Source organism: Megascapheus bottae, chromosome 20 (genome assembly GCF_031878675.1).
Source record: "Megascapheus bottae isolate mThoBot1 chromosome 20, mThoBot2.hap1, whole genome shotgun sequence".
NCBI classification, from domain to species: Eukaryota; Metazoa; Chordata; class Mammalia; order Rodentia; family Geomyidae; genus Megascapheus; species Megascapheus bottae.
This window is the reverse complement of record NC_143528.1, coordinates 38,338,354-38,364,791: the sequence shown is the minus strand read 5'-3', so window position 1 is coordinate 38,364,791 and position 26,438 is coordinate 38,338,354. Positions and strand designations below refer to the sequence as shown.

Here is a 26,438-nt window from a genome sequence, read left to right as displayed (position 1 = left end):
TGTGGAGTGAAGCTTTTAATAAGCCTTTGGTTTGCTATTTTCCCATGAGCCCTTCAAAATCTTTCTTTTTGGCCCTTCTTTATGGTGAAATGATGATGTCAAAATAGACCCGGCAACCATAATCCCCCAGGAACAGAATCCTGGGAAAGATGCTGATGTCCCATTTAAAGGAAAGTAAGAGTGTGGGAAGTCCCTCCACAGAAATGTTTCCACTGAGGCTCGTCACTCAGTATGCATCTCTTGTGCTGTTATTGTACTAGTATTTCCCATGCATGCAAAATATACTGCATGCATGGGAAATATATAACTCCTGGTTATTGTTGATGTTTTCAAATCTCATTTTCTACACTGGGGCTTAATTTAGATGAAGCTAAACAGGGTGAAAATGCATCTGCTCAAGCAGGTTAGCATGGAAGACTTAGTGTAGTAACGGATGGCTTCCAATAAACGTAATTCCTACTGTGTATGTGCTTGCTGTGTAAACAGCCTGGTCACTTTCATACATGAACTTGGCAATGGTTCTATGTCTAAGTTCTCATGCAGCTAGATACTGAGGCACTGATGAGTCTATTGCTAGGTAGTCCCTTGGGCTGGTTTATATCATTACTCTGTTGCTGTGTGGACTGTAGATCAGGGTTTGAAAAGACAGCTCCAGTCAACAGACCAAGAGCATATTTGCAGTGGAATGACACTTGTCCTTGTAAGAGGTGTAGGAAGAGTGATGGTCAGCCTTATTCCCACTTAGCTAAAGAATTGTTAGATTGATTGGTTGGTTGATAGATAATATTAGGGTTCTGCAGAGAAATGGAGTCAATAAGAGATTTATGTTTGTATCTATCATCTATCACATAGTTATCGTCTATCTATCATCTACCTAGCAGTCATCTTTCTACCATTATTTAGATTTGTCATAGGAATTTCCTTATATAATTATGTAGCCAAGAAGCTCTGTCTGCAAGTAGAAAAACCTGAGAAGCTGGTGGTGTAATTTAGTCTGAATCCGAAGACCAAGAAACCAGAGATGCTGGTCTATCTGTATCTTGTGGAAGAACCAAGAGAGTAAGGAGAGGGGCTTATGACAGTGAAGGTCCCCAAGGGGCCTAGGAACAAGGATATCAGACATTCCCATGAAGGAGACGAGAAAACCCATCCCCCCCGTGCCTTGTTATTCTGTTTATGTCCTCATCAACTGTCCACTACCCCCACACATTGATAAGCGTTGTCTTCCTCAGTGAATCTATCCATCAAATGCTGGTCTCTTTTAGAAATACCCTCACAGATTCACCCAGTAATGATGAATAAAGTCTGACTAGCTTTCTGGTCAAGGTTGGCCAAGTTAAATACATCGGATGATTAATTTTATGTACACGCACATACACCCACAAACACACACATATGCTTATGTAAGTATATGCATATATTTACAACTAGGAAATAAGGCTTCCATCATTAGTGCAGTTTATTTCTTTGTACACTTAAGTCCAAGTAGAAGGTGAAACACAATGGCAAGCTTCTAACAGTCAGGATCACTCAAGGCATTCAGCCCTGATGAATGAGAATGGTGAGGTAAGCAGCCTTGAGTTAGGCGGGTAGGTCCACAACGACAACCCGGCTCCCTCTTAAATCTTTTCTTTCTTCTTCAGAAACATTCTGTTAATTGCCGAATGAATTTAAATGTGGTTCCCAAACAGCTAGAGGCAGTTTGTACGCACACATACTATGCACACACATTGTAGGCAAAACAAACCACTTCTCTCCATCTTTTCATAGGGTTTGTTGCCTTAACTTCAAAGTTTTTCCTGAAGCAAACAGTAACATAGTAGCAATTTTAGTGCCCTGGTTTCCCCATGTAGCTCTCAAGTTCACTGGCTTTCCTTCCTTCTCCCTTTATCTAAGGCAGAAAGAAATTACATAGTGTCCATGAACTGCAGAGCTCATGAACACTTGACTGTAGACACGGGCAGGGTGCCCTCCTTGGTGACTGTGTCAGCCTCCATCCCCACCAGTGTGAGGGGACACGTGGCTCACGTCCCCAGTTGTCAAGGCCCATCCCTGCTTCTTCCAGCAGCGACACGAGTTGAGTGTTCAAGTGCACATTTTAAAATTTGGTCTAACCTCTACTTAGCAACTGAACACTGTGGTGGTGAAACTGGAGCAACAGTGTTAACATTGGCAAGAGAAACAGACTTTTGTGGTTAGGTGGAATTTGGTCTATGTGGTGACACTTTCAAGCCAACTACCTCTAGCAAAATGACACTGGAAGGAAAACTGAAGACTGTCATTACGCTTTCTAGGCAGCCAGCCTGGCAACAGCAAGGCATAAAGAAGAAGCCATCAGATAGGTAAGTCACTGAGTAAGCCACTTAGGAATGTTGAAGGGTTTGAATATTTGGAGAATAAAAACATAGCATTAGTAGGATGCCATATCAAGGTGTTGGAAAATTGAGATAAAGAGTTCTAAGATCCTTTCATTCAGACCAGTGATAAATGCATGAATTTCTATTAGAGTCTATTAAGCCAACCATACAAATTGTGATCGCAAATACGAATGAACACGTCATTAATAAGCTAATGGGAGGAGAACAATGAAATTAATTATTCCAAAAATATAAGAAGGAAAAAATTCCAAAGGATAAAAGAAAAAGTTGGAACAAAGATAGACCAATTTTACTCCAAATAATCCATCACTTTAAATTTAGCAGGCAAAATAGTCTCCTTATGGATCAAAAATTGTTAAACTAGGTTTAAAAAAACCCCCACAACTATCATGCCTTTGTTGCTAGCTACTCAGGAGGCTGAGATCGGAGGATCGTGGTTTGAAGCCTAGCCCGGCTAGAAAATGTCCCTGATACTCCAATTAACCACTCAAAAACTGAAAATGGCACTGTGGCACAAGTGGCAGAGCACAAAGAGGCTCGGGGACAGTGCCTAAGTCTTGAGTTCAAGCCCCACAGCTGACCAAAAACAAAATTATCTAAATGTTGCTTACAAGTAGCTATCCTTGAAGAGAAAAACTGGCAAAGAAGTTTAAGGTACTGATGAAAATGTTTCAAAAGTGGACCGTGAAGCCAGATTCTGGCAGCTAATACCTGTAATCCCAGCTATGTGGGAGGCTGAAAATAAGAGGATCGCTGGCGAGAAAGGTTAACAAACCCTCCCTTGACGCTGGAGGATTTCACATACTCTCCCTTCATGAGTCCACCATTCTCCTGCTCAGGTGTAGCAGAGGAGATACTGCTAATAAACTTGCCAATACAGGTGGAGGTAGGAGAAGCAGCTGTGTCCAGAGCACAAGGCAAGCTTGTCAGTGTCTCTCAGATTTCAGTGAAGTTGGATTTCCTCTCCAGTGAGGCAGCTACCTCCAGTACCTGAAAATGACCAGGCCTCCTTTCTGCAGAATGAAGGTTAGAGATGGGAAGAGGTAACGGACAAATGGAGACAGAGACCAGACAGTGAAGAGGCCATTCAGGGAAGGCATGTTTATGGAGAGAGGCACAGTTCTGTTCTCTCTGCTCGCTGCCTTGGCTCAGCACAACATGTTTCACAATCGGGACACAAAGCCAATGGTCTGGGCCAACCATGAAATGGAATGTTAGATTTGGGGGCCTTTTGGAAATGGGAGGTTGTAGTTCTATAGGTGGCTGTGCTTTTCTCCTTGCCTTAGCTCCGGTTATACTTTTCTCACTGGTCTTGCATGGGAAGAGCAGGATGTGGTATGTTATTTATGTCTTCCAGTGTGGTTGTGGGTTTGGCATCTGCCCACTGGAAAACTTTTTGTAATAGAAAAAAAAAAGCTTTCTTCCTGTCATATTCTAGGCTGAAATAGCATTTTATTATCTGGCCTCAGACCTGCCTCGTTGCTCTTTATGATCACCAGAGAGCAGCATTTCAGTGGCTGAAATGCATGCTCATTAGATTCCAGTCCCATCTCAAATGATTATTGCCAGCACTCAGCCAAGAGACCTCTTTGTTCTCCTGGCTTGCATATCTATGCGTGCATATATGTGAATGTATCTCCTGCCAGAGAATCATTTGAATTTGCAAAAGGCAAAGTGAGGCAAACTGATTTTTTTTTCACTTTGTGCAATCAAGAGAAATGTATCCTTTTTCTGAATATACCCCACATCTGGTCTGAGGGTTGCAAATATCTGATACAAGTGTCTTCTATCTCAGTTTCTTTTTTTTTTTTAAAGATTTGTCCACTTTTGTCAAAGTAGCACCTGTGCATACATGTTTTTCAACAGTGAAGTGTAGCCTGTTTGCAATGACAAAAGAGCTAGTTCTTAACTCTCCCTTCTCCATCTCAGATAGTTTCTGCGCTTGCTCTTTAGTTATTCTAAATAGATACCCAAGATTCAACTTCTTCATTTCTTGGTTTTTCCATCTGAATTTTTTTTTGCAGTACTGGGGATTGAACCTGGATTCTTACTCATTCTGGGCTCTAACCACTGACCCACATCCCAGCCCCTTCCCCCTTTTTCTCATTTTTAAGTATAAATTTAAATGTTATTGTAAAGATGATGTACAGGGAGGTTACAGTCACATAACTTATTTGGTTTTTGAGACAGGGTCGTGATACCTCTTTGCCCAGGCTGGTCTTGAACATGTGCTCCTCCTTCCTCTACCTCCCAAGTAGCTGGGATTAAAAGATGTCCCACCATGCCTATCTTATCAATATGATAAGGTGACGTCTTATGGCAAAGGCTGATGCTCTGGAATTGTTTGGAATTGTTAATCCATCTCTGATGTGCCCTCACAGCAGAAATCCAACAAAATTCCTGCTTAGATCTGGACTCACACAGGCAATACTGTGACCATGTAAACATGATTCTATGAGGAATCAAGTAGGATATTGTATGTACATTTCCATGTCAACTTCTTAAAATTAATTTTCTTGAATATTTTTCTTTTCAGTTTTTAAAAGAAACTATTGGTGTCTGTATACCCTTTGCTGTTAGTACAAGGACACCTTTCATACGATTTTTTTTACACAACCCAAACTGTTCTCATCTGTATTTTTCTTTCTTCCTTTCCCGTTTCCTGGCTTCCATTCTCTCCCCTCCCTTCCTCCCTCTCTCCCTTCCTCCCTTCCGATCCCCTCCCATTTCTTTTCTTTCCTTCCCATTTTCCTTCCCTTCCTCCTTCCCTCTATGCCTTCCATCCTTCTTTCCTTCCTTTCACCTTTTGTCCTGTGTCATTTCTAAGCTACATTAGCTTTGCTATTTTGGTTACTACCTGGCTACAACCCTTGGTTTCTCTTGCGATTCCTTTGCTGTTTTCCCTTGATTCTCCCCTATAGGGCTTCAATTATTCTCTGTATGCCCTCATTTATTTTTGGGGTGATACTAGTTGTTGTAATAAACAGGTATAAATGTTATTGGCTTCATACAATAAAAACTGTGCTCTCTATAACAATGCCAGTATTAATGTGACTTCTACCGTGTTGACAAGAGATTGGATCAACTCGAGTGCTTGTGTACTTTAGAGTCTTGGACTGTTTGGCTTCTGTCTTGTGGGAGAGGAGTATTGAATGTGGCTGAACTCAATTATATGGCAGCACCTTGTGGCAAGTGACACTGAGAAGCTTTATCTGTGGCCCCAGCATAAGAAATGTTGTGAAGAAAGCCAGTCACTGGTGGCTCACACCTGTAATCCAGGCTACTCAGGAGGCTGAGATCTGAGGATCCCTGTTCAAAGCCAACCCAGGCACAAAGTCTATGAGACTCTTATCTCAAATTAGCCACCAGAAAACTGAAAGTAGCACTGTGGCTCCAGTGGTAGAGCGATAGCATTGAGCTGAAGAGCTCAGGGACAGCGCCCAGGTCCAGAGTTCAAGCCCCATGACCAACTGAAAAGAAAAAAAAAAAGAAATGTTATGAAGACTCAATATTTAGAGAGCCTTAACAAGTGCCTATGGTATGCCAAGTACCAGGTTCTGACTAGACTTGGGGGAAGCAACTATAGCCAAAGCAGAAAATAGAGCAAAGCAAAACGAACAAACAACAACATACAAATCCCCACTTCATGGAGCTTATATTCTTCAGCTCAGGAGAAATGAGGCTAGACTGTAGGGTTCCTTTTTCTCAGCCAACCACTGAAGTCAGATCACATCTCATAGCTCGTACTCCATCTTTTCATCTCTGGGCCTCCAGACACTGAGGTCTTTGTGTGCCACGCCCCAAAATATAGGCAGTCTACCTTCTGTGTCCATAAATTCTTCATTCCTGGATTCAACCAACCAGAGATTGAAAAGAAAATTCAAATAAAATTGTATCTGTGTCAAACATGTACTGACTTTTCCCCTTGTCAGTAGTCTTTAGACAACACATTACAACAACCGTTTACATTATATTTGGTATTATCAGCAATGTATAGATAACTTAAAGTGTGTGGAAGAAGGTCCATGGTTATCCGCAAATGCCACATCTTGCTTTTATAAGGCACTCGCAGCATCTGCAGATTTTGGTATCCATGAAGGATTCTTTGAACTAATGCCTTATAGGTAACAAGGTTCTGTAATGAGTAACACTCAATTCAGAAAATAAAAAGCCTTGTCAGAAACCATCTAGCTAAAGCTTGGGATGAATGGATTAGGGTTGTGGTTAGAATTCCAGTAGGAACAAGCCCTCACACTGGGCCCAGCTTGCAGAGTCCTGATGGAGTCCAGCACAATGGCTTACAAGCTGAGGATAAACCCCTCAGAGATGTGTCCGCATGGATGCAGTTTACATAGCTCAGAGCACAGCATTGAGGCTACATAGAGATTCTGGCATATGGATGGCCTCTCATAGGGACTCAAATATGTGTTCTGGGTTTCTTAATCATTTAGCTCATAGCCACCCACAGACTTCTTTTAGAAAATGGGTATTTCTAGTTGGCCTTATGATTCTAACCCAGTTCTTCCCAGTTCTCCATTCCGATTGTGTTTTTGTTTGTTTATAAGAAGGGAAAACCAGATAGAAGGTGCATTAATTCACATACATTGATACCCTTTCACATGTCTTGGTACCCATTACCCTCCCCCCCATACCCCTCACCCGTCTTGGTTTTCCCCCCTTCCCTATCAAATTTCAAATAACCAAATACAAATAAATTCAATATATCAGATAACAAAGTGAGATACTGTAACAATATGAGATAACCAAGGGACAGCAAAGGAGATGAGAGACAACATAGTACATTAAGGACAACAATTATTCATTATATGGCTTTTGTTTCACTATCCTGGAGGTCCTTTCAATTAGCTTCATACTATATGGCCTTATGTATCAAGGTTTTGCTCTATTGCAGATCTCTGCTAGTAGAGCCCAAGGTTTCTACTGATTATGACAAATGAGGGAAACCATTGAGCCTAAGTTCCTTTGAGTCTGGCTTACTTCACTTAATATGATTTTTTTCTAAGTCTTTCTATTTCCTAACAAATGGGGTGATGTCATAATATAATGCACCTTCTATCTGGCAAATATCATGTAACCCTTTTACTAATTACAATAAAAAAAAAGAAAGGACTTGCCAAGCTGGGCGCCCGTGGCACGAGGCTAAGATCTGAGGATCATGGTTCAAAGCCAGCTTTAGACTCTTATCTCCAATTAAGCACCAGAAAACCAGAAATGGCTCTGTAGCTTAAGTGGTAGAGCACTAGCCTTGAGCTAAAGAGCTCAGGGACATCATTCAGAGCCAGAGTTTAAACTCCATGACTAACAACAACAACAAAAAAAGACTTGCCAAAAATCCAGGCACTAAGAGCACCTCTACCTTCTAATTAACTTTGTGTTGTCATATTTGCAGTATATTAAAAGACATTAACCATTTGGTCTTTCTTTTTTTATTTTTTAAATATATTTTATTGTAATTAATAGGAGAGTTACATGATATTCACCAGACAGAAGGTGCATTACTTCACATACATTGATACCCTTTCTCATGTTTTTATTCCCATTTCCCTCCCCCCAGCCTTTCCCTCACCTTGTTTTCCCCCTTCCCTATCATATTCTAAATAAACATATATACAATATATTAGAAAACAAGGTGAGATACTGTGGCAGTGTGAGATAGCCAAGGGACAGCAAAAGAGATGAGAAATAATAGTACATTAAGAACAACAATCACACATATCGCTCTTGTTTCTATATTCTGGAGGTCCTTTCATTTAGCCTCATCCTATTATATGGCCTTATGTATCTAGGTTTTGCCCTATTGTAAACCTCTGCTACGAGAGTCCACGGTTTCTACTGATTATGACAAATGAGGGAAACCACTGAGACTTTTTAGTCATTTAATATGATTTTTTCCCCAAGTCTTTCCATTTCCTAACAAATGGGGCAGTGTTGTTCTGACAGCAGCATAGAATTCCATTGTGTATAAATATCACATCTTGTTGATCCACTCATCAACTGAGGGACATCTGGGTTGGTTCCATATCTTTGCTATGGTAAATAGTGCTGCAATGAACATTGTTGTGCTGGTGGATTTAGTATGCCCTTGTTTCTGGACGGTTGGGTAAATGTCTAGTAGTGGAATTGCTGGATCCTAGGGGAGCTCTATGTTCTAAACAAGAGTATAAAACTCTGTAGTCTATCCACTGGAAGCTGTGGGGTTACAGATGGGAGAGAGGGGGTTTCTCTCTCTTCATTAATTTGTCCCACATCACAAATTCACTCTTATCTTTGTCTTGTGTGTGTGTGTGTGTGTGTGTATCTGTCTGTCTGTCTCTGTCTCTCCTTATGTTTTGTTCCAATACTCTCACTATAACTAATCCAATCACCAATCACATCTGATGAGCTTTGCTTCTTTCTAGTCACAATGAAGAACAATGTCACTTATGTATAATGCAAAATCAATAATATAAACTGGAAAAAATACAAATCTCAAAAAAAAAGAAGGGAAAACCACCTTCATAAGTACCATTTCTCAGACTGGGCATTGGTGGCTCATGCCTGTAATTCTAGCTACTCAGGAGTGAGATCACAGTTTGAAGCCAGGCCAGGCTGGAATGTCTGTGGAATTCTTATAATCAAGTAACTACCAGAAAACCAGAAAACCAGAAGTGGCATGTGGCTCAAGGTGGTAGAGCTCTAGCCTTTAGTGAAAAAGCTCAGGGACAGTGTCTAAGTACCAAGTTCAAACACACACCCCCTTTTTTTGCCAGTCCTGGGGCCTGAACTCAGGGCCTGGGCACTGTCTTTGGACACATTTTGTTCAAGGCTAGCTCTCTGCCACTTGAACCACAACACCACTTTCAGCCTTTTCTGAGTATGTGGTACCAATGAATCGAACCCAGGCTTCATGCATGCTAGGTGAGCACTCTACCACTAGGCTATGCACCTGGCCAAGTTCAACCCCTTGATGGACCCAAAAGACAAAGCAAACAAAAAAGTCATTTCATACATGTCACATGGCAAATGGAGCCCTCTTGTGTATGGCCAATGCCTTGGGAGTTTTTGAGACTCCTCAGTCACCTTTGCCTTTGCAGAATACATACTGCTTCACCCTAAGTTACAGGACAATTCTTTGAATGGAATGCTGAACTATGTTCTTTTGACTTGAGAGATCAGAGCAGAAGCAGACATCGGGGATGGCATTTGGATGCATGGCTCAGAAAGCCTTCCAGTGCCAGGAGGAACTCCTTTATGGTGAGACTAGGCCTAGAAACAGGGAAAGGAGGGAATGTAGTATGGAAATTTGGTGACAAGAAGTAAAGTGAGCTTATCACACTTCCCTACTCCCAGCCCTCCATCCTGGATTGGATCAAGAAGGGGGAAAAAGAAAGTATTAAATGTGGAAGCATTTTTCATCTGTGACTCCAAGTGAGATTTGTGTATAATTTTCTTTTCTCATGGTTGTATGGTTTTGACACAGAACTAGCTTTATAAATTGCTCTTTAAATTAACTGGGTAGACGCTCATCTTTTTCTTGCCTCTGAAGCAGTTTAATAAGAGGTGTATTATTTATCTTCTTTTGAAAGGTTTGAAAAAAAATAATTTACAAAACCATTTGGACCTGATGTCTTGTGGGTGGATGGGTGTGTGGGAGAATTCTGAGCATAAAATGAATTCCGTTAATGGTTGTTAATTACTCATGTTTATCTAACATTGAGTCAATTTTAGAAACACATTTTTAAAAAAACCACATCCCATCTAATCTTGATTTCTTGATGTAAATTTATTCCAAACATCTATCATTATGATCTCTTTTTAAATCTTGATAGGCATTTCTTGTGCTTTTTCTCTATTTTTTAAATTTCCAACTAGCCTTGTTTATTTTGTTGAGGTTTTTTTTTTAAGTGCTATTGCGGGGTGGGGGGGTGGTCCTGCTAGCTATCCTAAAAGACAAATCTTCCTTAGACTTATGCCTGTTGACCAGGCAGGTCCCCAGCTGGGTCTATCCTTGCACAGTCTGAAGGATTCTAGACTAGTTCCCACAGAGCAGAATTACAGAGGGCAGGGTTAATAAAGAGGGGGAAAAGTCAAGGTCCTCAGCACTCTCGAATCTTCCATCAGTCTCAGGGAAGCAGATGCAGGGTGTGTGGACTGAAGTGAGGATATTCCTCTCTGGGAAAAGAGGCCACTTTCAATTGTACCTGCTTTCTTTTCACTGGGCAGGAGTGGTCAAGATTCTTGTCAGTGGTAAGGAAGGTCAGCAGGAGGCTGGATGCTAGGCTGCTGGACATATGATCCATCTGTGTCAGAGGTTATTTCTTGGTGACAATGCAGCTACCTAGGAGACAGCCACCCATTTTTGGCCCACCTGATGGAAGACCATGAGTAAGTTCTTATTTCCAAATGCAGTCGAGTTAACGTGCATCCTTCCTGCTGGAAGGAAAGGGGAAAGGCCTTATTTGGTTTGGAGCCATACATTTCTAGGCAGTTAGGACTTTCTGATGGGTGGATTTCTGCATCCCACTTGCTCTAGGTTATGTCTGTGCTTCCTTGTAAGTGAGATATTGCTATGTGTGTACAAGGTTATTCGAGAGACCACAAAGCTCTGATTACTGTTTCTTAAAATACTTTTTTCTTGTTATTGTATGGTGTCATTCTTTTTTACTACTAATGTTAGGGGAAATTTTAAAAACCTTTTAAGGTTTCAACTGTTTTAAGTCTATTAAAAATTATAAAGATAGTACAAAGAATTCCATAAATATTTATCCTCCACCCAGCTTCCTATATTAATAACATTGCATATTAACATGGAATGTCTGTCACAATTGAGGAACTGAAAGGAAGTCATATTCTGAACTTCATTCTGATTTCTTTAGTTTTACCAAGATCTCACACAGGGAAGTATATTATGTTTAATTGTTCCATTCTGAGGCTTCTTGGGCTATGAGAGTTGGTAAGATCTTCCTTGTTTTTGATAACCTTGATAGTTTTGAGAAACCCTGGTCAGAAATTTTGTAGGAAATCATTTGACTAGAGTCCATTTGATTCTTTTATTTTCTTGACTAGACTAGAGATTTGGACATTTGGGTAGAAGACCAGAGAGGGAAAAGGCCATTTTTTACAGATAGGAAGAATCTCTGCTTGTTCTGCTGTCTAGTTTCTCTTTCCTTCCCCTTCCCGCGCTGAGCCCTTTGGAGGGAGGGCAGTGGTGTGAGGAGCACACTCTGAAAGCATGGACAGTGGCATCCCATCTCCTTCAGGGGCCCTAATTTGCATCAATTATTTGTAACACTTCTGCATAGGAGAGTCATCTACTCTCCTATTTACTTACTAAATTTTATTTACCTAAGTATAAACTCATGTGTGTTTTATACTGTATAATTCTAATATTCATGCATTTTCCAACACTGACAATCGGAGGACTTCTGTTGGTTTCCACGTTCCTCTGATGTATCCTCACGAATGTCACTTTTGGTTTCGTTTTCAGTGGAACGTTGCCTTACTTTTGGGCATTACAGCAGTGTCCCATGCTTACCTGGTATATTGTTGATCAGTCTTAGTAGACCCATTTCTCCAAGAATCCCTGATTCCTTTTCATTGGAGAATAATGCAAGAAACAAAGCAAAGGAATGTGGCTGTGCCTACAAATGCCTGCTGACACACCCATGAATATATACATATTTCTGTGTATAGCCATTTATACCTACCTACATGAAGCTCGGCATGAGTTTCTACAGACGTTACTAACTCTCAGCCATTGCTACATGGGTTATGCTAGCCCTTTCCATTGCTTATCCTTAACCCCCTTCTCCAAGAGTGAGAAGCCTGGTTCCTGCCATCTGCTAACCATTCATTTAGTTCAGTTTAAGTGCTCATGTGTGGTAGCATCAGAATCATTAACCCTAACCCCTGTGGCACATAAGTCAGTCAGCAGCTCTCTACTGCTCTGGTATTTTCTTTGCCTTTTGTTTTTAATCCTCTACTATTCTCCAAAGCTTTTCTTTTTCAGTGAATTAATTATATAACAATTGGAATATAGTTTGTTTGCTCACATTCTTCATTTCTTTCTTCCTAGTATGGATTTTAAATCAACCTTATAAAGACATAATTATGTAGAATAAAAGGCATCAATTTAAAATGTAATTTGACTGTCACAATCAGGATCTAGAATAAGCCTCCTCAGCCTGAAATAAAGTCCTAAAATCCTTCATCATCTCCCTGCCTCCATCCTGGTTCCTTGCTACAATGGTACAGTTTTCATGACTGTGAATCAGGTGATGTTTTGAATAACTTTTAAATTTGCCTATAAATTTGTATGTACTAATAATCTACTTTTTTTTACAATTAGCTACTAACACAATTTGATGAGTTTGGAAATTTGCATAGAGCCATGAAACCAACATTGCTTTCCAGGTAATAGCTGTATCTGTTCACACTCAAAGATCCCTTATGATTCTTTGCCTTTCAGACCCTTAAGTAAATCAGATCTACGCAGTTCCTTTTAGTTTACCTGGTAGCATTCATGGATCCCAGGGATTAGGATGTCAACATCTTTGGGGACTCATTATTCACCCCACCATAGACCCCCCTCCACCTCCATCAGAGCAGCCTCCAAGGGCCCACAGCTCTAGTTCATTTTCCACACACAAATGAGTAGCTGGATCACAGTGTACCTGGTAGGAGAGGAAGTCCAAGGGTTAATGGGACAATCTCATCGTGTAGCTCATCTTCAGCTAACACAGACCCTTGTCTTTTACCTAGCGTAAGATAGAGAGGAAGTGGAAGGTTTTGAGCAGAGCAATGACAAGATCTGACATGTGTTAACAGACTTACTCAGGATATTGTGCAGAGAACAGACCAGAAGAAGGCAAAGGTGGGAGGGGAGAGGAATTAGGAAGTCTTTCTAATAATCCACGTAAGTATCGAGGATGACTTAGGTCAAAGTAGAAGCAGCAGCAGTAGTTATAAGTGGTCAGTTTCTTGATATACTTTGAAGATAGAGCTAAAGGTTTGCCACCGGGCCAAATAATAAATGTGAGAGAAATAAAATAGCATGGATAGCTCCATGAATCACTGGAGTCATGCATGTAAAATATATGAATAGGGAAGGATGCTGGACTAGGGTAAGTTGTAGGGACAATACTAGACTTTGCATTTTGCACATGGGAAGTTGCCATGTCTATTAGATAAGATTGTAGAGAGATTATGGAAACAAATGGGCACACAATGGAATTTAGGGAAGAGATGTATTTTGAATTTTCAGCATCTAAAAAAGAAAAAGACCAGACCAAAGATTGGAACCTACAGTCCTCCAATATTAAGAAGTCATGAAAATACGTACCCAGAAAACAGGCAAAGGCGTGACTTTTGAGAGGAGGAAAACAAATAAGAGTGTGTATTGTTAGAAGCTCAATGAAGAAAATGTCTCAGGAGTTTAGGAGTGATTAGCTCTGCCCAGTAAGCTGCAGATTGAGAAGTGAGTATTGAATGAGTCAACAAGAAGGTCAGAATCAGTGCTATGGCTCAAGTAGTAGAGAGCCAGCCTTGAGAAAGCCAAAGGATAATGCCCAGGCCCTGAGTTCAACAGTACTGGCCAAAAAAATATCTGAGGGGCCAGGAGTTTGGCCTAGTGGTAGAGTGCTTGCCTAGCATGCACAAAGACCCGGGTTCAATTCCTCGGCACCACATACATAGAAAAAAGCTGGAAGTGGTGCTGAGGCTCAAGTGGTAGAGCTCTAGCCTAGAGAAAGCCCAAGGACAGTGCTCAGGCCCTGAGCTCAAGCCCAGGACTGGCAAAAAAAGAAAAGAAAAAAAGAAAAAATATCTGAGAAGAACAACTAGGAGAGAATGGAAAGAAGGAAATTGGAGACAGAAATTCTACTTGCTAACTTACAAAGAAAGGAGATACATGGGGTGGTACTCAAAGGGCATAAGAAGGTTAAAAGTGAGTAAGTTTTGAGACAGAGAGAGAGAGGAGAGAGAGAGAGAGAGAGAGAGAGAGAGAGAGAGAGAGAGAGAGAGAGAGAGAGAGAGAGAGAGAGAGAGAGAGAGAGAGAGAGATTGGAGAACAGCCAGTGGACTGCAGAAAGCTTGGCCCTAAGTAGACCAGGGCACATTCTCATTTAGAAGTGTTTTATATGCAGATATGAAAATACAATAAGGAAATGTTTTTAAATTGTTCTACAAAGTGGTGAGAGATAAAAAGGAATAAGAGTATATTATATGCATGTATAGAACTATCACAATGAAATTTCTTTGTATAATTACTCTACACTAATAAATAAAATGAAGTAGAATGCCCTTCTAGGTTGTCCCTAGCTAAGGAGCTAGATTCTAGGTCTGTAAGGCTGATTCCAATCAAAAGCAGATAGACAGCCCATCTTGCCTACTTCAGAAAAGCCACAACATGAAGCCATACATTTTATTCACAAGAAGCCCAGCATCTTAAAGTAACAAAAAACTAGAATCTAGAGAGATTAAGGTGTGATATAAATAATTCACAATTTTGTTATACTTACGTGGTCGTAGGTCCAGGGTTTAGAGTCAGGATTGCCTGCCTTCAACGTCATGCTATTTTTAGTAAGTGGTGAGTACATATATAAAGAATTTGGAGGTTGAAGAAGCTAAGAAATAGAAGCAGAGTTTGACTAACATTTACCAGCTTTATGCATTCTTCTCCAAGTTTTCAAAGGCGGAACCAATTGTTTATTCCTTCAGGGTTCCATGAAAAACGTTGCATATGTTTTTCCCTTTCTGCTAGGCTTTACTTTTTTCAAAAGAATTAGTTGAGAATTTTTTTTAGTTTAAAATTCAAAGCAAAATTATCCTCCGCTTCCTCCCACATCCCACAGCCTCCTTGATAACAGAATCTTGAACTGAACTGGCATATTGGTTATAGCCAACAAATTTACATGGAGAGACACTTCATTACCAACCAAATCCCACAGCTTATTTCAGTACTCCTGCCTGATTGTACCTTCTATGGGCCTGAAGAATATGTAATGGCATAGGTTCGCCACTGTAGTATCTGTCTATACATCCATTTATCTAACCCCCTCTCTATCATCTACCAACCTGCTTACCTGTTTATCATCTATCATCTATCTATCTATCTATCTATCTATCTATCTATCTATCTATCTATCTACCTCCATTTCAATCCTATCTTGCCTATCTATCTATTTATCTATATCTTAGAAAACTGAAAGTGCTTTGTCACTAATCTCGTACTTTTATGGAAAATACCATTTAGTATGTTTAGACACGTATTGTCCATGAACAGAAATCTGTGAGAATTATTTTAGTGCCTCTAGCCAATCAGCTCCCTGCAGGGAGCACAGCCATTTCCACACTAATTAGAAAGTGGAGATGGAGACAAGAACCCTAATGAACAGGTTATCAGCATCTTACGATACAGGATTCTGCAGCCCCAATGACTGGGTCTTTATCGAGACTCATCTGAATTGGAAGCCATCGGTATGACTCCCGCTATGAATTAATTAAATTCTACATATGAGTTGTTTCTTGCATAAAGGTCAGACACGGAGCTCTGAATTCCAGGATGCCAAAGACAAGTGACAGGCAGGAAGGGTGGCTTGACCAAGCTCATCTGATGGAATGACTTTCCACTGGGTTTGGTAAAGACATGTCCCCTGAAGTTAGAATGCAAAGCTGTGTGCATTAGCTCTGTGGATGGATAGAGGAAGCAGGTCAGTGAGTTAGTGCTTCTATAATGAGCTAAGCTCATTCGCAGCCAAGTCTTCCCTCCCATCCTCACCAGCAATTTCCTCCTAGAATGGTTCGCTGCTGTGTGGTGTTTAAGACAGTCTGGTTTGGAGACGTACTCTGCCTCCTGCCAGTTCTGTGACTGCAGCTGGGTTAATTTGGGGACTTCATTCCTTCCCCCTCACCCCCCGGTACTAGGGTTTGAACTTAGGATCTTCTGCTTGCTGAGTTAGCGTGGTGGCACTCTACCACTTGAGCCATGCCTTCAATGTTTAATCTTTAAAATAGAGGGAAGATGAGTAAATCACACTTTCTAGCTAGTTAGATATAATGATTCCAAGCCAAACAAAGAAAAGTTACTATGGCTTGACTTTCTAAGCTGTATTGTCAAGAAGCATCTGTTTCCATGAGCACTTTCTTCTAAGTCAAGTGAATTCTAAACTTTTAATGAATTTGTTAAGGTATTCCATCTCCACATAGGCACTCTTATTTTCCATTTTTTTTTCTTTGCTAGTCCTGGGGCATGAACTCAAGGCCTTCTTGTGCTCTAGGCTAATGCTTCACCACTTGAGACACAGTGCCATTTCTGGCGTTTTCTGAGTAGTTTATTGGAGGTAAGTGTCTCCTACCTGGGCTGGCTTTGATCCATGATCCTCAGCTCTTAGCCTCCTGGGTATCTAGGAGTATAGGTTTAATCCACCAGCATGTGTCTCATACACCCATTCTCATCTCTCTTCTTGCATGCTTCACAGTTTCTATCCCTTCTAATGGCCACCTCTGCCACAAGAGAGGATTATCGTGGTAGCGTCAGTTATCCTGAAATGGAATGAATATTTCTAGCAAGCCCCATTTTCATGAGTCATAGTCATTATGTTTTTCTAAAACATTAAAATGGTTCTACTATGTCCAGTACTACCTCTGAACTTGGCATAGAAATCCAGGTAGGGTGGGATGAGGTAGTCTTTGCTTTAAATCCCAGTGGCTTGGTAATTTACAAAGTCCTATCGCTGGGCACTGTGTGTTTGGTTTTGAGTGTGTTAGCAGATGCCTCGCAAGCAGGGTGTCCTCTCCAACCCACTGTGCTAGTTGCTTGTGGAAAGTGATTAATTCACCCAGGAAACCTTCTCAATGAGCTGTGTCCTCATTTGATCCCGGGCCAAATCATTGGAGGGGTCAGATCACTGGTCATCTCACTAGGCTGAGATGGGAAAACGGACTCGAATTTGAAAACAATGCATTAGAGTAGAAGGTCAGGGAAAAATGATGTTCTCAAAACATGCTTGAATCTTCTGTGAGAAGAGTTCACTCTTCTCTCACCCTGCTCCCATTCCTCTACCCCCAAAAGCGTAGTTCCTGTTTATTTAGTGGCCTTCTGGGAACTAGGAACATTGAACTGATGATTTTAAAATATTCACAAGAGATAGAATGTCAGTGAGAAGCAGCTCCGGGCACCAGAAAAAGATGGGCTGTAGATGGTTCATCATTTAGCATTCAACTGAATTGAATACATTTTGCATATCTTATAAGGCCAGGAATCAAAGAGTTCAATCATTTATCTGCTGTTTTCTCATCTGTGAGCAGCCTGTCCATAAGGTAGAGCATAGACGCACAAGGAATCAACAGTTATAAAGTGGCTGTAGACAAAATGATGTAGAGAAGACCATGAACACTGTCTCCTGAAAGGAGTGGCTGCTCACTGTCAGCCAGAGATGTTGAATGCCAGCCATTGTTAAGAGGAATCTGCTACTGGTATTCCAGATTCATGACCGTGTCTGTGTGGAATAGGAATGAAACACATAAGCCTGGAATTGGATAAAATCAGGTCAGAGTTCAAAATCATTTAGGCAAGGTGCTTAGCAAAAGAAACATGCAATAAATGACTATATAATATCATTTGTAGAGTCAAATTGTCTGCATAAAATACCCATATCTGTTTTGCTAAAAAGCTTGAACTTCATTTTGAGATCTAACTCCACTGGGCAAAAAAAAAAATCAAAAAGCACTTAGGATAAATGCAGTCCACTGCATTTTCTGTGTAGTGTTGTTTAATTTGTGCACACAAAGAAAACTAACCCCAAAGTATTATTAGCATGGGAGCAATTTCATAAGCTTTAAGTTTCCACTATTGTGGGAAAATGCTTATCACATTTCATTTTATTACTCTAAATGGTTCTATATGAAAATCACTGTGGACTTTGAGGGGCTCTTTGTGAGAATAACAGAGACCGATGTTGAATAATAGAAATTAATATTCATCAATCAGGTACTTGCCCAGCAATATGCTAAAGATTTACATTCATACTGATTTTTGAACCATATGTATTAAGTACCAGTTTACATAAGACAAATTAATGCTAAATGGGAATAAGTAACTTACTGAAGAGCATATTATTGTGTACAAAGCCAACTGGTGTTAACACTGTACATATACACTTACCTTGTGTTTAGCTTCATGATAAGAGAGAGAGAGACAAAGGAAGCAATTTTCAGAATACTAACTACACTGCAGACTGGGGACGCTCTATCTGCCCTCCCACAATGAAAACCCAAAGAATGGTGCATATACCTGGCAAAAGGGCCAATTCTGGTATCTAGTTTCTTTTTTTTTTCTGAAACAACTTTTTATTAAACAGCAAAGCAGAAATGCAACACAATTTAAGTATTTGGAAAATTAGGTCACAAAAGGGATGCAAAATGTTTGCAGATGACTAATACATCTTCATGTAGTTAAAGTCATTCATCAAATCTTACACTAACACATAAGATTATCCCATGATTAAAGTAGCTCAAATCTAATAACTATAAGCTATAGGGATCTCTTTCCCTAGTATAATATCTTAATATTACCTCTGATATCAATTCCTTTACCAAATGGAATCTGTGAACTAAATTTTTAAAAATCCTTAAAAGAATGCCTAAAATTCTACAAACCAATCAGTTGAATTTACAGAAAGGGTGAGATAAAAATACGGAGCTTACCAATTACACATATAAAACTCTCATTCATGATGCTGATACTAATACACTCGTCAAGGAATTTGGTAACAGATGATTGACTGGGTAGGACAACTAAACCTTGCAACCAGACCCCTAGAGCTGGTACAGCATGTGGCTTCTGTAAGATCAATCAGACTTCATCCATGTTCATCTAAAGATTCCCTGAAAGATCTACTCTGTGCCACAGATAATACGAGTCTGGAGTGAGATCATGGAGTAGACTGCTACTTTTATCATGTTATTTTCTACCTATTTCTATTTATTCCTCCAAGATGTTCTACTTCTAATAAATACATAACCAAAATTCTCATCTTTTCAGATGCCAAGTGGGTTACTGGGTGCAAAAGCAAGTTGGTTTTCTTGTTTGTTTTTAAACCAATCTCAATCTAATACCAATTTGATAATTTTCAAATTTTTTAAATACTCTGTATAGCCCCAATCTGTTTTCAGCTGATTAAAGAGAAACCAGCACTCCTCTCATTACTAGAAAGCACAACTGAGAAGCAAGGTTTTGATTAACTTCAGGAGTTACAGGTCAGGTTACTGTTGGGGGGATTATTATTCTAAGTACGTGTATAAGTGGGAACTATCTTGACTTAGGAGAAGGGAAACAGGGAGGACGAGGCAGATGGACAGAGGCACACAATGGCAGACAGGTACATACATAAAGCTGTGCATTCAGTACATGATTTTGGTCACATTTTCACAACATGGTTATTTTTTTGTATATCTTACTAAGTAAGTGTGTAGTAAAAGACACTGCTAAGCCTATATATCAAAGCAAATTCAATAAAACATTCATCTTCAAGTTTCATAAATATATGCAATTCTAATTATAAAGTCTCTACAATACATCTGCACATTTTTTTAGACTAACATAATACACGGACTCATGAAAGTCTCCTGTTAAGTAGTTAATTTTGCTAGATTTGACATTATCTTATAAATATTCAATGAAGCCACAAACAAAGGTACTGTAACTTTTGGAATCTACCCAAGTTTTAAAGTGGGGAGGGAGGGAGGGATGGAGAAGGGAAGAAAAGGAAAGAGAGAGGTGAAAGGAAGGGAGGAAAGGGGAAGAAGGGAGGGGGGAAGAGAGGAGAGAGAGAAAGAGAAAGCAGCAATTCCATAAATGACAAGGGAACTCAATCCCTTACTTTCTTTTGCTTTTCGTGTCAGTTGTTTGGAAAACACTAGAAGCAGACATGAGGTTTTCTATATATTGTCCAAGAACTTGGTTTTCTGATTTTAGCTTCAGATTTTCTTCCTTAACTGCATCTACTCTTGCTGAGAGATCTTCAAGTGTGTGTTGGAGTTCCAACACTTGGTGGATAAGTCGTGTTTTTTCCTCCAGTTCCACCTGATTCTCAGCATCAACCGCATCCATGTCAGCGTTTATCAGCCTGGGCACTGAACTGCACCTCGAACAAACAGCCCCTGATGAGTGGTCTCCGAGGCGCCGGAGGGGCGGGATCCCTGGTATCTAGTTTCTTAACTAGGCACAAAGAAAGCTTTCCCTTATCTTTTGAAGTGAAAAAAAAAACCAAGTCACATCTTTGATTTCTGGGAAGCTCAATATGACACAATCCAACACATATCTAGGTTGCCCAATAGATACTCAGCTACATCAGGCTTTCTGAGCATCACAGTTAACTTAATTTCCAGCAATATGACAAGGAGAAAATTGAAATCTCAAGAAGCCAATTAGGAAATCAGAGTTTTCATGGGACCAGGTGCTCGAATGGCACTTGCTGTGCCTGCCAAGTTTTGAAAGAAGGACCTGCCACCCCCACAGAAGTGTTCCTTTCCCTTTCCACACAGATGCCACCTTCAGGAGTCATAGAGACCAAGGCATAATCCTCCTGGCAAAACACTGAAAATCTTTAAGGTTGTTTTGTGTTGTTTTTATAAGAACATTTAAAACACGTGCCAAATTACGATTATTAGAATATTCTTATTTCTTAGAAAAATAAGATATGAATCCTTAGCCGACATTCAAGGCCCTTCACATGATGGCTGGGCCTGTCTTTTTTAGCCTTACGCTTAACAATATCCTTTCCCTCCGTGGGGTGCTGTCTAAGAGGTGTAAACTCTGGGGTTGAATTGCTCCTTCCCCACTCCTTGGAGATCACGCTGAAAGACACTAGTACTTAAGGACAGGCATGGCAGGGCAAAGCCACTTGAGGTCCTCCTCCAGGTAAATCTGGATTGCCTTCTTTGCTAGAGATTTTGATTCATTCAGAAGGTATGAAACTGTAAGCTCTAGAACCTTTTCTGTACAATCCAGGCATGGAGTCTGGATTCTTGGTATTAGCTTGGGGCCTCTGTGGGCTCTTAGATCATTCTCTGTAAATAGGATTGGCTTGGTGATCAGTCCCCAGAGTGCCAGATAAGCTCCTGACTAATGAACCTTTATCTCAGCTTGGAGCTGAGGTAGCTCTGCACGGCCCAGCTCCTTCACTGCCCGGCTGATCACACGCAATCGATAGATTGTGTTCACTCTGAGCTCTTAGAGTTCTTCCTATAGTGCAGGACCCAGCCCTCATATGTAATGACCCATCCATCAGAACCGCCTACTCTGCAGTCACCATGGCACCTGCTCTCCAGCTTCTCCAGTCATCACAGGTGGTGAGTTAAATGAATAAATAAATAAATAAATAAATATGGAGCACTAATACCCCACAAGAAAATTGGGTGTTTCCAAAGAATCCTTTAATAGACACAGGGTAAAATCTACTTTGTACTCAATATAGAAAACACCTTGCATTTTGATAAGTAAACATATGATTATAAATTTATCTGGAACATTCAAGTTTTCATTTCCAAAGAAAATGAGCTTGTTATCTTTATCTATAAAGTACTCACACTTAGAAAAAAATTGACCTGGACCTTTTTGAAAGGAGACAACATGGTAAGATCACAAATGTAACAGAAATGCAAGGAAAAGAGCACAAAAGTAATTCAAGTCATAGAAAAACTCAGACTTAGTAGCTACGTGTACCAAGCAATATAGCCACATAAAAGTGTTATAAATGACTGTAGAATCCATACATCAGAATGAACAGAAGGTAGACAGAGCAAAGATGAGTGCCAGACAGAGTTACTTGAGGGAATCATATATACATATATACGCATGTGTGTATATTATATATTTGCTATATATAGCATATGTATGCCATATATATGCTATATACTGCATATGATAACCTTGAGAATCAAGAATCATATATCTTTCTAGAGTTATGTACTCTTGGCAACCGTATTTTGTATTTCAGAACCACTCTAATTTTATCAGCCAAGTGTCTTTAAAAACAATAGAATGTTTCTCGGAAGAGATGGGATTCATCTCTCTCACACCCTATTCTTCCTGTCAAAAGGTCAATGCTTCATAAATAGAATAAATTATGAGTGCGTGCTAATTGGGTTAATGACCACATGAAGTGCACAGGTGCACACAGTGAAAAGCAGAAACAGCTCTTGAAGAATGCCACACGAGGAACGGGGAGGAGAAGTTCAAGAAATGCTTTGTGAACGTCCTCAGCTGTGCTAGAAATTTATGTCCAGGAGTTAAAAGTTTGGGAGAAAGAACCTTAGGGCAAACAAAAATGCCTTAAAATTACATATGTAGAAAACACTTCAGAAAAAAAGATCATAGAAACCCTTATCTCTTAAATAATTGTTAAAATTTATTAGAAATGTAAAATCAGTCAGGATGTGTCTTCACAATGCTTTAAAAGTGCTAAACTTGAAGACAAAGGTTTAAGCATGTAGTCATTAGTCAACGTGATTATATTGTAAATTAATTTGAAGAGAATTTCCCCCCCATCGTACTGGAGTTTGAACTCAGGGCGCTGTGCTTTTCAGAAGGTGCTCTAGCACCTGAGTCAAGCCTGAAGTCTTTCTGTTCTTTAGAATTTTGTTTGTTTGTTTGTTCATTTTTGTTTTGGAAATCTGGGCTGCATTCTTGCCTAGAGCTGTCATGAGACCCAGGCACAAGAGCATGACTTCTGCAGAGAAGGGACATCTTCACATCCGGCTGCTTTCCATGGCTGAGATCTCTTTTTCTGCACATGCTAGCCTTGAACCTCAATCCTCCTAAACTAGATAGACCAGGCAGATAGATAGATAGATAGATAGATAGATAGATAGATAGATAGACAGACAGATAGAGACAGACAGACAGACAGACGGACGGATAGATAGAACAAGCAATGAACTTTGTTAGAAACATTAACTTTGGTATTCTGAGGAAGGGTGAGGTGTGTGTGTGTGTGTGTGTGTGTGTGTGTGTGTGTGTGTGTGTGTGTATGTGTGTGTATGCACACATATGTGTGCATTAGAACCAGTCCGTGGAGAACTTGTCCCAAAACATGACTGTGGCAACGGAATACTCCATGATCTCTCTCAACCCAGGGAGGGTCACAGCAGGGTTCAGGGCTGGTAGGAAGTATGGTGGACCCAGCTTGGAGGGCAGCTTCCACCTTGCAGGACTGCAGTATTGTTCTGCCCTCACACAGACAGGCTGATCCGTCCTCATGAGTCCTGAAGATAAGCCCTCTGGGGCCATGGTGGACTTGGGAAGCTTTCCTCCTTATAGCTCCTCAGTTAAACAACCTAAGAACAGTGGATGGTCTCCATGGATCCAGAAAGTGATGTGCTGGGAGACCATCTCATTGTCCTCTCACACAAGAAGACAACATTTCTTACTAAAATATAATCACTTCGCTTGGCAACTTCCATTGGATCTGGGGCTCATCTTTAAGTTCTCTAACCTAATGTGGCTCATGTGAAGCCACAATGCAGAATTATAGTCACCTAAGGGGTTGTCTACTTCTCTGGCCTAGGTTATTCATGTTCACGACTTAAAGACAACTTTATGTCAACTCACCCAGCATGCCCGTCATGCATCTAGAACATTCGTGACTGCGCCGTGTCTTACTTAATCTTGTAAACCTGGCCACTCCTAAGAACAGTAGTAGTCTCCCCTCTTCAGGCTCCACTGGTACCGTGGTTATTTTCAGTCGCAGCGCAATGCTTAACTTCTCTTGGACCTCAGTTTCCACATCTATGACCAGTGAAAATAAATGTAGCACCTGCAAGCACAGGTTTGGTGAATAGTCAAGAGATTCCTGAGCAGCCAGGCTGTGATGATGGAGCAGCATGTAAACATGCTTCCAAAGACAAACCACTCCCAGGAAAGCCACACCAGGACCAGGTTTGCACCAGGCCAGAGATAAGGGCATTCCCTAACTGCAGAATGATGGAACATGCCCCCTTGCAACTTACCTACTGACGACAGCTCTTCTAAATGTTTTGGGTGCTGAAGTAAAAAAAATCTAGTTAAAACAATGCTTCTTCCTGCATGTGTCTCAGCTCCACACATCCCCCTGGAATGTGTCTTTCTGCTGTTCTTTAGCCTCAGCCTCTTCCTCGGTGAGGAAGGAGAGGTGCATCTTGTACAGTTCTTTTTTGGATACTCAGAGACTGTTGTGTTTCTTATGACACTTTTCATTTGGCAGGTTCTGTATATCAGCCATCCAGCCCTTCTATCTCATTAGGCTTTCTCAATCTCCAAATGGAGCTATTTGGAGGAATTTTCATAGTAAGCCAAAGAGACTTCTGGTTGTAAATGATGCCTGGCTAGCAGCCTCGGGGCAGCCTTTCCCAAGTCTTTGGTGAGATACCCACAAAGTCATAGCACAGCCATCTAGAAACCAGGCCTGACAACTCAGTGCCAGAACGCTGGAAGATGTGATGCTAATTGCAAAGCAGATGGAGCAGGGCTGAGGATAGGCTTTAACTGATGGCACACCAAGGACTAGCCCACAAACCAGACAACATCTGCTGAAACGGAGCTGAAGGTGGTGGTGGATCTCCCTAACACATGCTCCCTGGCTCTGAGCCCCAGGCTCAGAGCAAACATAAAAACAGGTGTCTTCTTACCCTGTCCCCACTCCAGCTGCTCCCAATCTGCCATAGCTGTATATCAGGCAGAGATGGAAAGTACTAGAAAACATTAGATGGGTTTAGGGAGAAGGCCAGAGGAGGGAGAGACTGGTTATGCTATGATGCTATGAACCTTCCTTAGAAGTCAAGAGAGGAGTAGGCTAGAACTGGGCAGCAGTGCATTCTGGGAGTTGTAGTTTTCCTATATGGCATTAGCAGGATGTGAGGGAATCCACAGGCTGAAGGCATTAAGGTGTTTATTTGCATTCTATTTTTGTTTAAATTTTTTAAAAGAAATTAAGTTAGCTAATAATACTAGATATTGGCTTACCTGTGATTAGGAAAGGAGAGATTTCCTGAATTAACTTCTCTGTAAATTTTAAATGATTGTCATCAATTATGGAATGTTCTTGTTTCTGTGTCAATAATAAGATACAAGGAGAAACATTTCTTGTGATTTATTAAGAGAATAGTCTGAAGAGGATATATTTTTAGATTATATTCCTTAACCATCTTTTTATAAGAAAGCTATACAAATATTACCACTGATTAGTTAAAAGCTGGAATGTTGGTAAAGTAATTCTAGGCATAGTGGCTCATCTCTGTCATTCCAGCTAATTTGGAGGCAGATACAGGAAGATCCTAGTTTGGAACCAGCCTGGACACAAAGTAAAAGCCAATCTCCAAGAACAAGTATAGTGCAGTGATCTGTAATCCCAATTATGTGGGAGAAAGAGGAGGGTCTCAGTCTGAGACTGGCCCCAGGCAAACTGGAGACCCTATCAGAGAGATATCTAAAAGAAATTTAAAAAAAGGCTCCTGCTTTCCCCCCTTCCCTATCCAACAACATGAGGGGCGGGGTGGGGGGAGGGAAATGGGGACCAAGACATGAGAAAGGGTAGCAATGTTTGTGAAGTAATGCACCTTCTATCTGGTGAATATAATGTAACCCTTCTATTAATTACAATAAAAATATATGAAAGAAAAAAACGGCTCTTGCAAATTCTTACGACAGAGTGCACAAAGGGCTATCACAGTTCAGCACCGTTTCCTTTACCTCCATTTCATTTTCTAAAAATAGAACCTTCAAAGCGGAATGCCTTCAAGGCGATGGAATGTGGTTTGCACCTCCTGATATTTCTGGTGCAATGATGAAAAAAATCACTGCAGCCAGAGAGGGGCCACTCACCTTTCTCCCCCTTGGTACTTGTGCTGAGGTCTTTCTGAAGGAACGCATAATTCTTCCCTTTGAAAAAAAAAGTGTTACTAGCCAAATATGAATAGAGCTTTCTTTAAGGGTACTGGGCCCTTGACATTGTTCTTTCTTCACTGGAATACTGTGTTCGTGAAGGGAAAATGGTAGCCTTCAAACCTATCCCTACCAACATGAGT

General features: G+C 40.6%; 1 pseudogene; it reads right to left on the bottom strand.

Annotated features, from left to right (window-relative positions):
• Positions 1-20,204: 20,204 nt before the first annotated feature.
• Positions 20,205-20,526, bottom strand: LOC150049446 (short coiled-coil protein pseudogene; annotated as a pseudogene).
• Positions 20,527-26,438: the final 5,912 nt, after the last annotated feature.